Source organism: Patagioenas fasciata, chromosome 30 (genome assembly GCF_037038585.1).
Source record: "Patagioenas fasciata isolate bPatFas1 chromosome 30, bPatFas1.hap1, whole genome shotgun sequence".
In the NCBI taxonomy this organism is placed as follows: domain Eukaryota; kingdom Metazoa; phylum Chordata; class Aves; order Columbiformes; family Columbidae; genus Patagioenas; species Patagioenas fasciata.
This window is the reverse complement of record NC_092549.1, coordinates 2297470-2311010: the sequence shown is the minus strand read 5'-3', so window position 1 is coordinate 2311010 and position 13541 is coordinate 2297470. Positions and strand designations below refer to the sequence as shown.

The following is a 13541-nucleotide window of genomic DNA, read 5'->3' as shown; positions in this document are numbered from 1 at the left end:
CGGCGGCGGCTGCCACCCCCCCCCACCGCCACCCGCCCGGCGGCGCTGGGGGCCGGGCCGAGGGAGAGGCCTACGCCCGCTCCCAATCCCCGGGCTCGCCCAGCCCCCGCCGCCGCCGAGGGGGCAGCGCCGTCCGGGGCCGTGCGGGGGAGGAGGGCGGTGGCGGGGACACGCACACGGGCGGCGGGGACGCCCGGCCGGGGGCACCCACGGGGATACCCGGGTGTGGGGGCACCCGTGGGGGGGCTTGGGTGTGGGGAGCGACAGGGACAGTGGGTGTGGGGGCGCCCATGGGGAGATTGGGGTGTGGGGGCTCACAGGGACAACTGGATATGGGGGACCCGCGGGGACAGCGTGGACGGGGGGACCCACGGGGCTACCCGGGTGTGGGGGCACCCGTGGGGAGATTCGGGTGTGGGGAGCAACAAGGACAGTGGGTGTGGGGGCACCCACAGGGACAGCAGGGATGGGGGAGACCCATGGAGAGACCGGGGTTGGAGCCACAGGGGCAGCAGAGGTGTGGGGGCACCCACAGGGACAGCAGGGATGGGGGAGACCCATGGAGAGACCGGGGTTGGAGCCACAGGGGCAGCAGAGATGTGGGGGGACCCACAGGGAGAGTCCGGTGTGGGGGAGCAACAGGGACAGTCAGGGGTGGGGGACCCACAGGACATTGGGATATGGGGGACCCATGGGGTGACTTGGGTCTTGGGCCCCATGGGGTGAGCTGGGTGTGGGGGACCTGTTGGTAAGGGGACCCACAGGGACAGTGTAGCTGTGGGGAACCCGTGGGGACAGCGTGGATGTGGGGGACCCATGAGGGTACCCGGGTGTGGGGGGATCAATAGGGTGTGGGGGACCCACAGCGACAGCATAGATTGGGGGGGGGAACACACAGAGAGGCCTGGGTGTGGGGGACAAGGACACCCAGGTGTGGGGGGACCTATGGGGAGACTTGGGTCTGGGGGACCCACAAGGACCCCCAGGTGTGGGGGGACCTATGGGGAGACTTGGGTCTGGGGGACCCATGGGGTCAGCAGGGATATGCGGGGACCCACAGGGAGACCCGGCTGTAGGGGACACCCACAGGGACACCACAGCCACGGGGTGACCCATGGAGAGACTGGGGCATGGGGGGGACAAGCAGAGATGGGGGGGTCCATGTGGGCAGCATAAATGTGAGGGGGACCCACGGAGACACCCAGGGATGGGGGGACCCACTGGGATACCCGAGTATGAGGGACCCCCGGGGACAGGAGGGATGTCGGGGTACCCCGGGGGATACCCGGCTTTGGGGACCCACAGCAAGACTGGGGTACGAGTGACCCACCGAGACACCCAGGTTTGGGGGACCCACGGGGACATCCAGGTCTGGGGGTTCCATCTGTACCCCTGGTATGGAGGGCACTGAGTCCCAGCAGGGATTTGGGGGATGTGGGAGGGTCACCCCGGCCACCCCACCGAGGGGTGCTCTGCAAGGAGCCCCCCAAACCCTCCTCTCCAGCCCCCACGGGTGCCATGAGGGGAGATGTGTGATCCCCAAAAAGGGGAGCAGGACCTCCCACCCCCCCCCCCTGCCCCCGAGATTTCCCAGAGCGGAAAACATGGAAAAGCGAAAATGAAAATGGGGCCGTTTTCCAGGAATCCCTGGGAACGAGCGGGGGCGGCTGGGCCCGTCCCCCCCGCACCCCAAACCCCAACCCCGCACCGGCCCCCAACCTCCCCGTGCCCCCCCGGACCAGCTTTTTGGGGCCAGCCCGTCCTACCCGCGTCCCCCCCGCACCGCTGCCCCCCCAATCCCATTTTCGCACCCTCGGGGGGTGTTTGGGGTTGTGGATGTGGCCTCCCCTCCGCGGTCACGGTGGCTTTGGGGTGCCCCCTCCCCCCGGGGGGAGAACAGCCAGACCCCCCCCTCTGCAAATGGGTTTATTGGGGGGCTGGTTGTGCCCGTTGCACCGGCAGGAGGGAGCGGCAGCTGCCCGCGGGCAGGGGGGGCCGAGGGGCTGGGCGGGGGCCGCAGGGGCACCCCCGACCCCGCGGTGCCTGTGGGGGCTCAGCCGGAGCGCAGCGGCCGTGCTGGCGGTGTCACCACGTCCGGGGACTGCGGGTTCGGGACAAGGGGACAAGGGGGTGTCGTGGCTGCCCCCCCCCCCCATGCACAGCACACCCTTGGGGACCGGCCGGGGGCTGTGGGGGGTGCACCCCACTTCTGCCCGTATCCCCGCCTTGGACCCCCCCTCATCCCGGGCAGCTCTGCGCAGCGCGGGCACCACGCCGGCCTTCCTCCGCCTCCTCCTCCTCCTCATCCTCCTCTTCCTCCTCCGCCTCCTCCTCCTCCTTCTCCTCGCCTTCCTCCCCCGGCTGGGATCGTGGGGGCTCCAGCACCAGCCCCCCGGCTGCGAGCGGGGTCCCAGCGCCGGCTCCGGGGGGGCCGCTGGGGTGCAGCAGCAGCAGCGACGTGGGGACCCCCGGCTGGGGGGGCAGCGGCGGCGGGGGGCAGCTGGGGGGGGCCAGGACGTGGCCGGGGGCGGTGGCCCAGGCTGGGGCGGGGTAGCCCAGCGCCAGCAGCAGTGGGGGGGACACAGCCTGGGGGGGGAGCTCCTCCGGGTCCCCCCGCCAGCAGCAGGAGCCCCCCAGGAAAGGGGGGGACGCGGAGCCGAGGCCTGCGGGCAGCGGAGGGCGGGGCGGCTCAGCCGGGGCGCGGCACCCGGGCTCTCCGGGCCGGTCTCCCGTGGGCTCGGCCCCGCGCGGGGCCCGTCCTGCTGCCCACGGCGGCCGCTGGGTGCTGCTGTGGGACCGGCAGCCGCGTCCCGGCCGGCGCTGGGCTGCGGGCAGAGCGGCCGCCCCCGCCGTTCCCCGCGCCCCCCAACACCCGCAGCCCCGCAACACCCGCAGCCCCGCAACACCCGCTGAACCCCCATACCCACTGCACCCCAACACCCGCTGAACTCCAAATACCCGCTGAACCCCGAACACCTGCAGCCCCCGAACACCCGCTGAACCCTGAACACCTGCACCCACGGAACACCCGCTGAACCCCAACACCCGCTGAACCCCAACACCCGCTGAACCCCAACACCCACTGCACCCCAGCACCCGCTGAACCCCAAACACCTGCAGCCCCCAAACACCCACTGAACTCTGAACACCCGCTGACCCCAAACACCCACAGCCCCAGAACACCTGCAGCACCCCAACACCCACTGAACCCCAAACACCTGCAGCACCCCAACACCCGCTGAACACCGAACACCTGTAGCACCCCAACACCTGCTGAACCCTGAACACCCGCTGCCCCCAAACACCCGCAGCTCCCGAACACCCGCTGCCCCCCGAACACCCACTGAACCCTGAACACCCACAGCCTGCCTGCCCCCACCATTCCCTGCACCCATGGAACACCCACAGCCCCTGAACACCCACAGCCCTCCAAACACCCGCTGCCCCTCAACACCCACACCCTGTCCCCAGCGCGTCCCCTGCCCGCCGGCAGCACCGCGTCAACGGCCACCACCTGTGACCCCCCCAGCCCCACACTTACGGGTACCGGGGGTGGGCGCCTTCTTGCCCAGCACATCGGGGGGCTGGGGACCCCAGGGCCAGGCCAGCGGCTCCGCCGGCCCCCACTGGCTCAGCAGCACACTCGGCACCAACGGGGGGGAACCGGGGGCCGTGGCAGCGCTGGGGAGGCACAGCCTGTCCCCAGGGGTGTCCCCGGCCGGGCTGGGTCCCCTCTGACCCCACACCCGGCTGGGCGTGCGGGGGGGGTGGCACAGGCAGCGGGACCCCCACACTGGGCAGGGGATGAAGATGAATTTGCTCAAGTTGAACTTGTAGGTGAAGCGCTTGCCCTTGGTCTTGTGCAGGATGTGCTTGTTGTAGTAATACCTGTGGGGGTTAAGGGGTGGATGGATGGACGGACACCCCCAGCAAGGGCTGGGAAGCGGGTGAGCCGCGTCCCCGGTGTCACCCCATAGGGTCAGAGGGCCCCGCCGCGCCCCTCGTCCCCCGCAGCACCTGAGCGCCCGGCTCAGCTTGTCGTAGTTCATCTGGGGTTTGCGTTTCCTCGCCCCCCACAGCCGCGCCACCTCGCCGGGGTCCTTGATGACGAACTCCCCGCGCTCTCCGCGCTGCCAGGCGATGACATGGCGGAACCGCTCCTGCTGCAGCAGCTCCAGGAGGAACCGCCACAGCTGGACCTGCCGCGGGCCCGGGCTGCGCTCCCTCTTGTAGGCCCAGGCGGGGACGGCCAGTCCTGCGGGGGCTTGGGGACCAGGGGACGTCACCCCGCAGTCACGGCTGCGTTTTGGCTCCAGGGAGGAGGTGACCATGGCCGTGCCCTGGCCCAGGGGTGGCTGTGGGTGCAGGTGGGGGGACCTGTGGGGCTGAGGGTGTCCCCAGCACCCCTTGTCCCACTCGCTGGGCGCTCACCTGGTGCCCAGCAGGGACTGGGCAGGATGGGCAGCACATGGGGCCGGCAGCCACACGGCATCCGGCAGCCTGAGGGAGAGAGGAGCCCTGTGCTCAGCACCCAGGGGTGCACCCGACATGGGGGGGAATGCACCTTGGATCAGGGGTACACCCAGGATATACCAGCACCCGGGATGTACCCAACACATGGGGGTGCACCCAGCACATGGGGGTGCACCCAGCACCAGGGGGTGCACCCAGGATATACTGGCACCCAGGGTGTACCCAACCCCGGGGGTGCACCCAACACCTGGGGGTGCACCCAGCAGCCAGGATGCACCCAGCACTGGGGCGGTGCACCCAGCATTGGGGGGTGCACCCAACACTGGGGGGGTGCACCCAACATTGGGGGGGTGCACCCAACACTGAGTGGTGCACCCAGCATTGGGGAGATGGACCCAGCACCCAGGGGATGAACTCAGCAACTGGGATGCACCCAACACTGGGGGGATAGAGCCAGCACCAAGGGATGCACCCAGGATGTACCCAGCACCCAGGATGTACCCAGCACCCAGGATGTACCCAAATGCAGGGGTGCACCCAACACCTGGGGGTGCACCCAACACATGGGGGTGCACCCAGCAGCCAGGATGCACCCAACATTGGGGGGATGCACCCTGCATCCGAGATGCACCCAGCACCCAGGGGGTGCACTCAGCAACTGGGATGCACCCAGCACTGGGGGGTGCACCCGACACCAGGGGGATGCACCCAGCACTGGGTACCGCACCCAGCATTGGGGGGTGCACCCAGCATTGGGGGGAATGCACCTTGGACCAGGGGTACACCCTGCGCATGGGGGATGCACCCAGCACCAGGGGGTGCACCCAGGATGTACCAGCACCTATACCAGGAGGTACCCAACCCTGGGGGTGCACCCAACACCTGGGGGTGCACCCAGCAGCCAGGATGCACCCAACTTTGGGGGGATGCACCCTGCATCCGAGATGCACCCAGCACCCAGGGGGTGCACTCAGCAAACTGTATGCATGGTATGCACCCAACACCGGGGGGATGCACCCAGCATTGGGGGGTGCACCCAACATTGGGGGTGGATGCACCTTGGACCAGGGGTACACCCTGTGCTTGGGGGATGCACCCAGCACCAGGGGGTGCACCCAGGATGTACCAGCACCCAGGGTGTACCCAACCCTGGGGGTGCACCCAGCAGCCAGGATGCACCCTACATTGGGGGGATGCACCCAGCACTGGGGAGTGCACCCAATATTGGGGAGATGCACCCAGAACCCAGGGGATGAACTCAGCAACTGGGATGCACCCAACACTGGGGGGACGGACCCAGCACTGGGGGATGAACCCAACATTGTGGGGGATGCACCTTGGACCAGGGGTACACCCTGTGCTTGGGGGATGCACCCAGCACCAGGGGGTGCACCCAGGATGTACCAGCACCCAGGGTGTACCCAACCCTGGGGGTGCACCCAGCAGCCAGGATGCACCCTACATTGGGGGGATGCACTCAGCACCGGGGGGATGCACCCAGCACCGGGGGGATGCACCCAACACTGGGGGGATGCACGCTGCCCTTGAGATGCACCCAATGTTGGGGTGATGCACCCAGCACCTGGGATGCACCCTGCACTGGGGGGTGCACCCAACATTGGGGGGGTTACACCCAGCACTGGGGGTGCACCCAACACCAGGGGGTTACACCCAGCACGCGGCTGAAACCCCCTCCAAACACCCCATCTCTCCTCTTTCCAGAGCCCTTTCGGGGCTCCCACACCCCCGGCCAGAAGAGAAACCCCAAACCCACCACCCCAACCGGTTCCCATGGGGTCCCAGAGTGGGGGGACCCCGGACCCTCCCCCCCACTCACCTGTGACCCCCCAGGGGGGTTTCTGAGCAGGAACTGGAGGGAAAACCTCTGAGGGTCCCAGGGAGCATCACCTGGATATATATGGGGAGGGGGTGGGTTCAATGTAAATCTGCTTATATCCGGGGTGAGAAGCAGCCGGGGAGGGGGGCGCAGGGGGTGGAATTTGGGGGCGCTTCTCATTCCTCTCCTTGTTTCTTTATTCCCCATCTCGTTAGCGAGAGCCTGGAGCCTGTTCCCATCGCTGCTGTGCAGGATGGAGATTTGGGGTCCCCATGAGCCCTATGGGGGTGCTGAGCTTTCCTGGGTCTCCAGCTGAGGGTGCCCCCCGGATTAGGGGGGCAGGCGTTGAGCAGGGGCCATGGATGTGGAGGGAGGGCTCTGAATTGGGGCAGGGGGTCCCCAGTGCCCTGGTTTTGGGGTCCCCCCAAGAGACAGGGGGGTCATTGGAGGGGTTCAGGTTTGGGGGTGATCCTGCCTGTCCAGGTTGGGTTTGGCCGGGTTCCCGCTCCTCCATCTCCCCCAAATCCGGCTCAATCTCCTTACCTGGCCCTGGGGGCACTGCTGGGGGGGCATCGCCCGGTGCAGGTGGGGGTTTGTTCAGAAGCGTTTAATGCTATTAAAACAAGCGGATTAGGGAGCATCGGAACAGCCAGGAGCTGGGGGGGGACCCCAGCATGGCCGGGGGGGACCCTGGGCAGACCCCAGGTGTGGGGCAAAGGAAAGGGATGGGGAAGGGGCATCACCGCTGCCACCCCCGGTTCCACATCACCCCTCGTTTCCCAGGGCAGGGACACCCCCTGTGCGCTGGGGGACACCCAGCCCAGGATCGGGCCCAGTGCGTCCCCCTCCCTTCGCTCTCCCAGGACCGGGGGATTTAAAGGGCTTTGGCAAGGCGATCAAACAGAAACCCCGAGTGGGCTGGGGGGGACAAGGGGGTGAGGGTCACGTTGGACGGTCACGGCGCTGGAGTCACCCAGACGACAGGTTCGGGGGGTTCTCTGGGGTCCAGGCTGGTCCCCGAGCACGCGGTGTCCGGAGGCTGCGAACAGCCCCGAGCGAACGGGAGCGGTGACATCCGGTGTCCCCACGGTCCCGCACGGATCCGGGGCTGGATATGGTCATCCTGGGGCTGGATTTGGTTATACCAGGGCTGGATATGGTCATCCCGGGATGGATAGGGTCATCCGGGCCTGGATTTGTCATCCTGGGGTGGATATGGTCATCCTGGGGCTGGATATGATCATCTTGGGGCTGGATATGACCATCCCGGGATGGATATGGTTATCCCAGGCTGGATATGGTTATCCCGGGGCTCGATTTGTCATCTTGGGCTGGATATGGTTATCCCAGGTCTGGCTGTGTCATCTTGGGATGGATGTGGTCATCTTGGGGCTGGGTAAGTCCATCCCAGGCTGGATATGGTTAGCTCAGGTGTGGATTTGTCGTCCCAGGATGGATATGGTCATTTGGGCCCGGTTGGACTTGGTGCCAGGGCCAAGGGGTCATTAGATCCAGGTCCTCACGGCCGCCCCGAAGAGCAGGGCTGGGATTTGGGCTGAGACATCGTTGGTTTGAGCTCAGCCCTAATCCTCAAAGCTCGCGGGGGTTTTTCCTCTCTGGTTAAATCCTCTTAGAGCCGCAGCGAGCGGGGCTGGGACGGGGGCAGCAAACCTGGCCCAGAGTGGGTGAAATGGCTGAAAATGGGAAATGAGACCCCCTCCCTGCCTAAATTAAACCCCGCCTAAACTAAACCCTGCCTGCACTAAACCCTGCCTAAATTAAACCCCGCCTAAACTAAACCCCGCCTGCACTAAACCGTGCTTGCACTAGACCTGCGCCTCTACTCTGCCCTTGAAAAAAGGGTTTAGTTCAGATACTATGAGGATATGCTTGGGGAACATATAGATATACATAATGTAATCTATACAGCCATAGCACCCTGAGAACACCCCATCTGGTCTGATCTGGGAAGCTAAGCAGGGTCGGGCCCGGTCAGTGCTTGGATGGGAGACCAGCTGGGAACAGCGGGTGCTGTGGGCTGAGCCAGCACTGGGCCCTTGTGGCCAGGAAGCCAATGGGACCTGGGGGCGGTTAGAAGGGGGTGGTCAGTAGGTCAGAGAGGTTCTCCTGCCCCTCTGCTCTGCCCTGGGGAGACCACACCTGGAATATTGTGTCCAGTTGTGGCCCCTCAGCTCCAGAAGGACAGGGAACTGCTGGAGAGAGTCCAGCGCAGCCACCAAGATGCTGGAGGGAGTGGAGCATCTCCCGTGTGAGGAAAGGCTGAGGGAGCTGGGGCTCTGGAGCTGGAGAAGAGGAGACTGAGGGGGGACTCATTGCTGGGGATCAAGATGGAAAGGGGCAGTGTCAGGAGGATGGAGCCAGGCTCTGCTGGGTGACACCAGTGACAGGACAAGGGGCAATGGCTGCAAACTGGAACACAGGAGCTGAGCCCCACTCACCTCAACCATCTCAGGACGCCGGTGGTGACAGGGAGCAGCATTCCCCTGCGCCCCAGCGCCATGTGCTGGTTAAACAAGTGCGGGCAGTGCCGTGAAGGCCATACAGACTGGGGGTGACTGGGAGAGCACGGGGGGCACAGGGCAGCGGGGGCTCCAGCGTGGGTGCTCATCCCCTCGGGGACACCGCAAAACTGCCCCGCGGGGCTGGGGTCTCCATCTGCTGAAGACCCCGGCCGTGTGCCCACGGCGGCAGCACCGGCACCGCTTTGGCGGCTCCGCTCCTGCCCACGGGCACAGCCCCGCCGGAGCCAGGCAGCCGGGCCCTGGCAGCGCGGCGGGCGGGTGGAGCCGGAGAGCGTTTCTTGCCGATCCAAGAGCTTCGCTCCGAGTCCCGCAGGGCGTAGCCGGCTCCCGGCTGCCCACCCATTGCGACACCGGCAGCCACCGGCGCGGTGCCAGCGCCCCGGGCGCCCCGGCTCTGCCCACCCCAGCGCCGGGCGGGCTCGCACCCCTGGCTCTCCCTCCCTGTCCCTCGCACCCTGTTCAGACTTGAACGGCTGCGCTGTGCCGGGAGCCGGCGGCGCTGGAGCCGCGTCCCAGCGCATCCCCCGAGCGCCGGTCACCTCGCACATCGCGGTGGGCGCAGAGCCTGGGGGGCTCCCAAGCCAGCCCCGGAAATGTGGGTAAAGCAACGGGGCGACCCCTTCTCACCCAGGATGGAGCTGAGAAGCGTGGGATGGGGCCAAAAAGGCGTTTCTTAGGGGTTAATCCCCCCCAGCCCACCGGGAGACATCACAAATAATATTAATAACAATAATAACAATAATAATAATAATGAGGTTGGATGGGAATTGGGGGAAAGCAAGAGGTGGGTTGGGGGCTGAACTGGCAACAGGGGCTGAGATGAGGGCTCGGAGCAGAGGGAAGGGGTGAAAACAGGGAGTTTGGGGGGGTTGGAAGGAAAAGGGGTGAAAAGGGAAGGAGGAGAGAGGGTGCGAGGGGAGAGGGCGCATTTGAGGGTGAGGGGGAGATGAGGAGCGAGCGGACGTGGTGAAGCGGAGATGGGAGAGCGGAGGGAAGGCAGAAGATGGTAGAAGAGTGAGAGGCGGAAAGGAGAACGGAGGGGGGCGGCGGAGCGGGACGCGGTGGCATGGGCTGGACGCCCCGTCCCCGTCACCTCTTGGTGTCCCGTTAGCGGCGCCGACGGCAGCCGATGAGCTGCGATCACCGCCACAGGCTCCCAGTAACAGAGGCGTTTCACCCATGTTTCCAGGCACCCACGCAGCGCCCCCCACCCCAGCATGAGCCCCCCAAACCATGGCTGCCCCCAGAACCTTTGTCACTGTAGCTGCGCAGGATTGGGCCCCAACGCTTGGTTGGGGTGGCAGGCTCGTCCCCCCGGCCGCATGAGCAGCTTCTGTGCCGCTCCGGGTGCCAAGGGAGGATTAACGGCCCCCCAGGCCGGAGCGGGGCTGGGGGTGGTTTTAATTGCTCTTCGGAGCCGGATGAAAGAGCTTTGGGGTTTGATTCCACCTGTGGGTTTGGGAGGTTTGGCCCCCGGGGCTGCTCCTGGGATCCCCAGGGGAGCTGAGCCCCCTGGGATGAATTTGGGGGGGTGCCAAGGAGAGACGGGGTGGGGGGGGACGTGTGAGTGGGGAATCCCCGTGGCTCTGCCGGCTGCTGCCCGGGGGCGCCTCCCACGCGCCAGCTGGGCCGGGCAGCGCTCCCCAAAAACGCCTCGGAAAGTCCCGCAGAGATTTTTGCCTTCGCCGCCTTCTCTGGCTCACAGTGACCTCAGGGTCCCCACACTGTGCTCCGGCAGCACCGTGACCCCAGGGTCCCCATGCCGTGCCCAGGCATCACGGTGACCCCAGGTCCCTGTGCCGTGCTCCGGCAGCACAGTGACCCTGGGGTCCCCACGTTGTGCTCTGGCCCATGGTGACCCTGGGCTCCCCACGCCACGCTCAGGTGCCCGGTGACCCAGGCTCCCCATGTTGTGCTCCAGCACACGGTGACCCCATGGTCCCCACGGTGTGCTCTGGTGCATGGTGACCCCGAGGTCCCCGAACCACGGTGACTCGAGGTTCCCCACACCGTGCTCCAGCACACAGTGACCCCAGGGTCCCCACGCTGTGCTCTGGCACACGGTGACCCCAGGGTCCCCATGCCATGCCCAGGCATCACGGTGACCCCAGGTCCCTGTGCCGTGCTCCGACAGCACAGTGACCCTGGGGTCCCCACGTTGTGCTCTGGCCCATGGTGACCCTGGGCTCCCCACACCATGTTCCAGTGCACGGTGACCCCAGGCTCCCCACGCCACGCTCAGGTGCACGGTGACCCAGGCTCCCCACGTCGTGCTCCGGCACATGGTGACCCAGGGGTTCCCACGCTGTGCTCTGGTGCATGGTGACCCCGGGGTCCCCGAACCACGGTGACTCGGGGTTCCCTACACCGTGCTCCAGCACACAGTGACCCCAGGGTCCCCACGTTGTGCTCTGGCCCATGGTGACCCCGGGCTCCCCACGCCATGTTCCAGTGCACAGTGACCCCGGGCTCCCCGCACTGTGCTCCGGCACACGGTGACCCCAGGGTCCCCACGCCATGCTCAAGTGCACGGTGACCCAGGCTCCCCACGCTGTGCTCCAGCACACGGTGACCCCATGGTCCCCACGCTGTGCTCCGGCACATGGTGACCCCATGGTCCCCACGCTGTGCTCCGGCACATGGTGACCCCCGGGTTCCCACACCATGCTCTGGTGCATGGTGACCCCGAGGTCCCCGAACCACGGTGACTCGAGGTTCCCACACCGTGCTCCAGCACACAGTGACCCCAGGGTCCCCACGCTGTGCTCTGGCACACGGTGACCCCAGGGTCCCCATGCCATGCCCAGGCATCACGGTGACCCCAGGTCCCTGTGCCGTGCTCCGACAGCACAGTGACCCTGGGGTCCCCACGTTGTGCTCTGGCCCATGGTGACCCTGGGCTCCCCACACCATGTTCCAGTGCACGGTGACCCCAGGCTCCCCACGCCACGCTCAGGTGCACGGTGACCCAGGCTCCCCACGTCGTGCTCCGGCACATGGTGACCCAGGGGTTCCCACGCTGTGCTCTGGTGCATGGTGACCCCAGGGTCCCCGAACCACGGTGACTCGGGGTTCCCTACACCGTGCTCCAGCACACAGTGACCCCAGGGTCCCCACGTTGTGCTCTGGCCCATGGTGACCCCGGGCTCCCCACGCCATGTTCCAGTGCACAGTGACCCCGGGCTCCCCGCACTGTGCTCCGGCACACGGTGACCCCAGGGTCCCCACGCCATGCTCAAGTGCACGGTGACCCAGGCTCCCCACGCTGTGCTCCAGCACACGGTGACCCCATGGTCCCCACGCTGTGCTCCAGCACACGGTGACCCCATGGTCCCCACGCTGTGCTCCGGCACATGGTGACCCCATGGTCCCCACGCTGTGCTCCGGCACATGGTGACCCCCGGGTTCCCACACCGTGCTCTGGTGCATGGTGACCCCGGGGTCCCCGAACCACGGTGACTCGGGGTTCCCCACGCCATGCTCTGGTGCACGGTCGCCCCGGGCTCCCCACGCCGTGCTCCAGCACACAGTGACCCCAGGGTCCCCACGCTGTGCTCTGGCACACAGTGACCCCAGGCTCCCCACGCCGTGCTCCAGCACACAGTGACCCCAGGGTCCCCACGCTGTGCTCTGGCAGCAATGACCCCGGGGTCCCCGCACCATGGTGACCCGAGGTTCCCCACGCCGTGGTCCGGCAGCACAGGACGCTCGGCCCTGGCTCCAGAGCCAACGTCCCTTCCGGCAGCTGCCCCGACCCCATTTCACCTTCACCACCTTCACCACGGGGACAGTGTCAGCCCGGGGGTGACACAGTGTGAGGAGGAAGGAAAAACCCCGTGGGGTGTTTTTTTAACCTGTTTTTCTCTTTCCAGGGCTCCGTGGGGCTGGGGCTGTGGACCCAACCGCGCCGGCGCGTCCCCAGGAGCCGGTGCCACGGAGCCGCGGCGGGGACGCGGGTCCTGCCGTCCCTGCGAGGACATGGGGCAGCGGAGACAAAGCCGGATCGTGTCACCCAAAACGTCTGACGGGATGGAGCAGGCGGAACGCAGAGGGGATGGGGCAGAGGGGACAAGGGCTGAGGGGACAGAGGGGACAGGGCAGAGGTGACAGGGCTGAAGGGACAAGGGCAGAGGGGACAGAGGCAGAGGGGATGGGGCTGAAGGGACAAGGGCAGAGGGGACGGGGCAGAGGGGAGGACGCTGAAGGGACAAAGGCTGAGGGGACACAGGGGACAGGGCAGAGGGGATAGGGCAGAAGGGCCAAGGGCAGAGGGGCAGTGGCAGAGGGGATGGGGCTAAAGGGACAAGGACAGAGGGGACAGAGGGGACAGGGCAGAGGGGACGGGGCTGAAGGGGCAGAGGGGACAGGGCACAGGGGACAGGGCTAAAGGGACAAGGGCAGAGGGGACAGGGACAGAGGGGATGGGGCTAAAGGGACAAGGACAGAAGGGACTGAGGGGACAGAGGGGACGGGGCAGAGGGGATAGAGCAGAGGGGACAGGGGCTGAAGGGACAAGGGCAGAGGGGACAGGGCGAGGGGACAGGGGCAGAGGGGACAAGAGCAGAGGGGACAGGGCTGAAGGGACAGGGCAGAGGGGACAGAGGGGACAAGGGCAGAGGGGATGGGGAAGAGGGGCCAAGGCTGAAAGGACAGGGGCAGAGCCCCATCTCCAGCCACCCGGACTCTGT

At 66.9% G+C, this 13541-nt stretch overlaps 1 pseudogene; it reads left to right on the top strand.

The window, feature by feature from the left end:
* The first annotated feature begins 8231 nt into the window (after positions 1-8231).
* LOC136113043 (5S ribosomal RNA) lies at positions 8232-8350 on the top strand (annotated as a pseudogene).
* The last annotated feature ends 5191 nt before the right edge of the window (positions 8351-13541 follow it).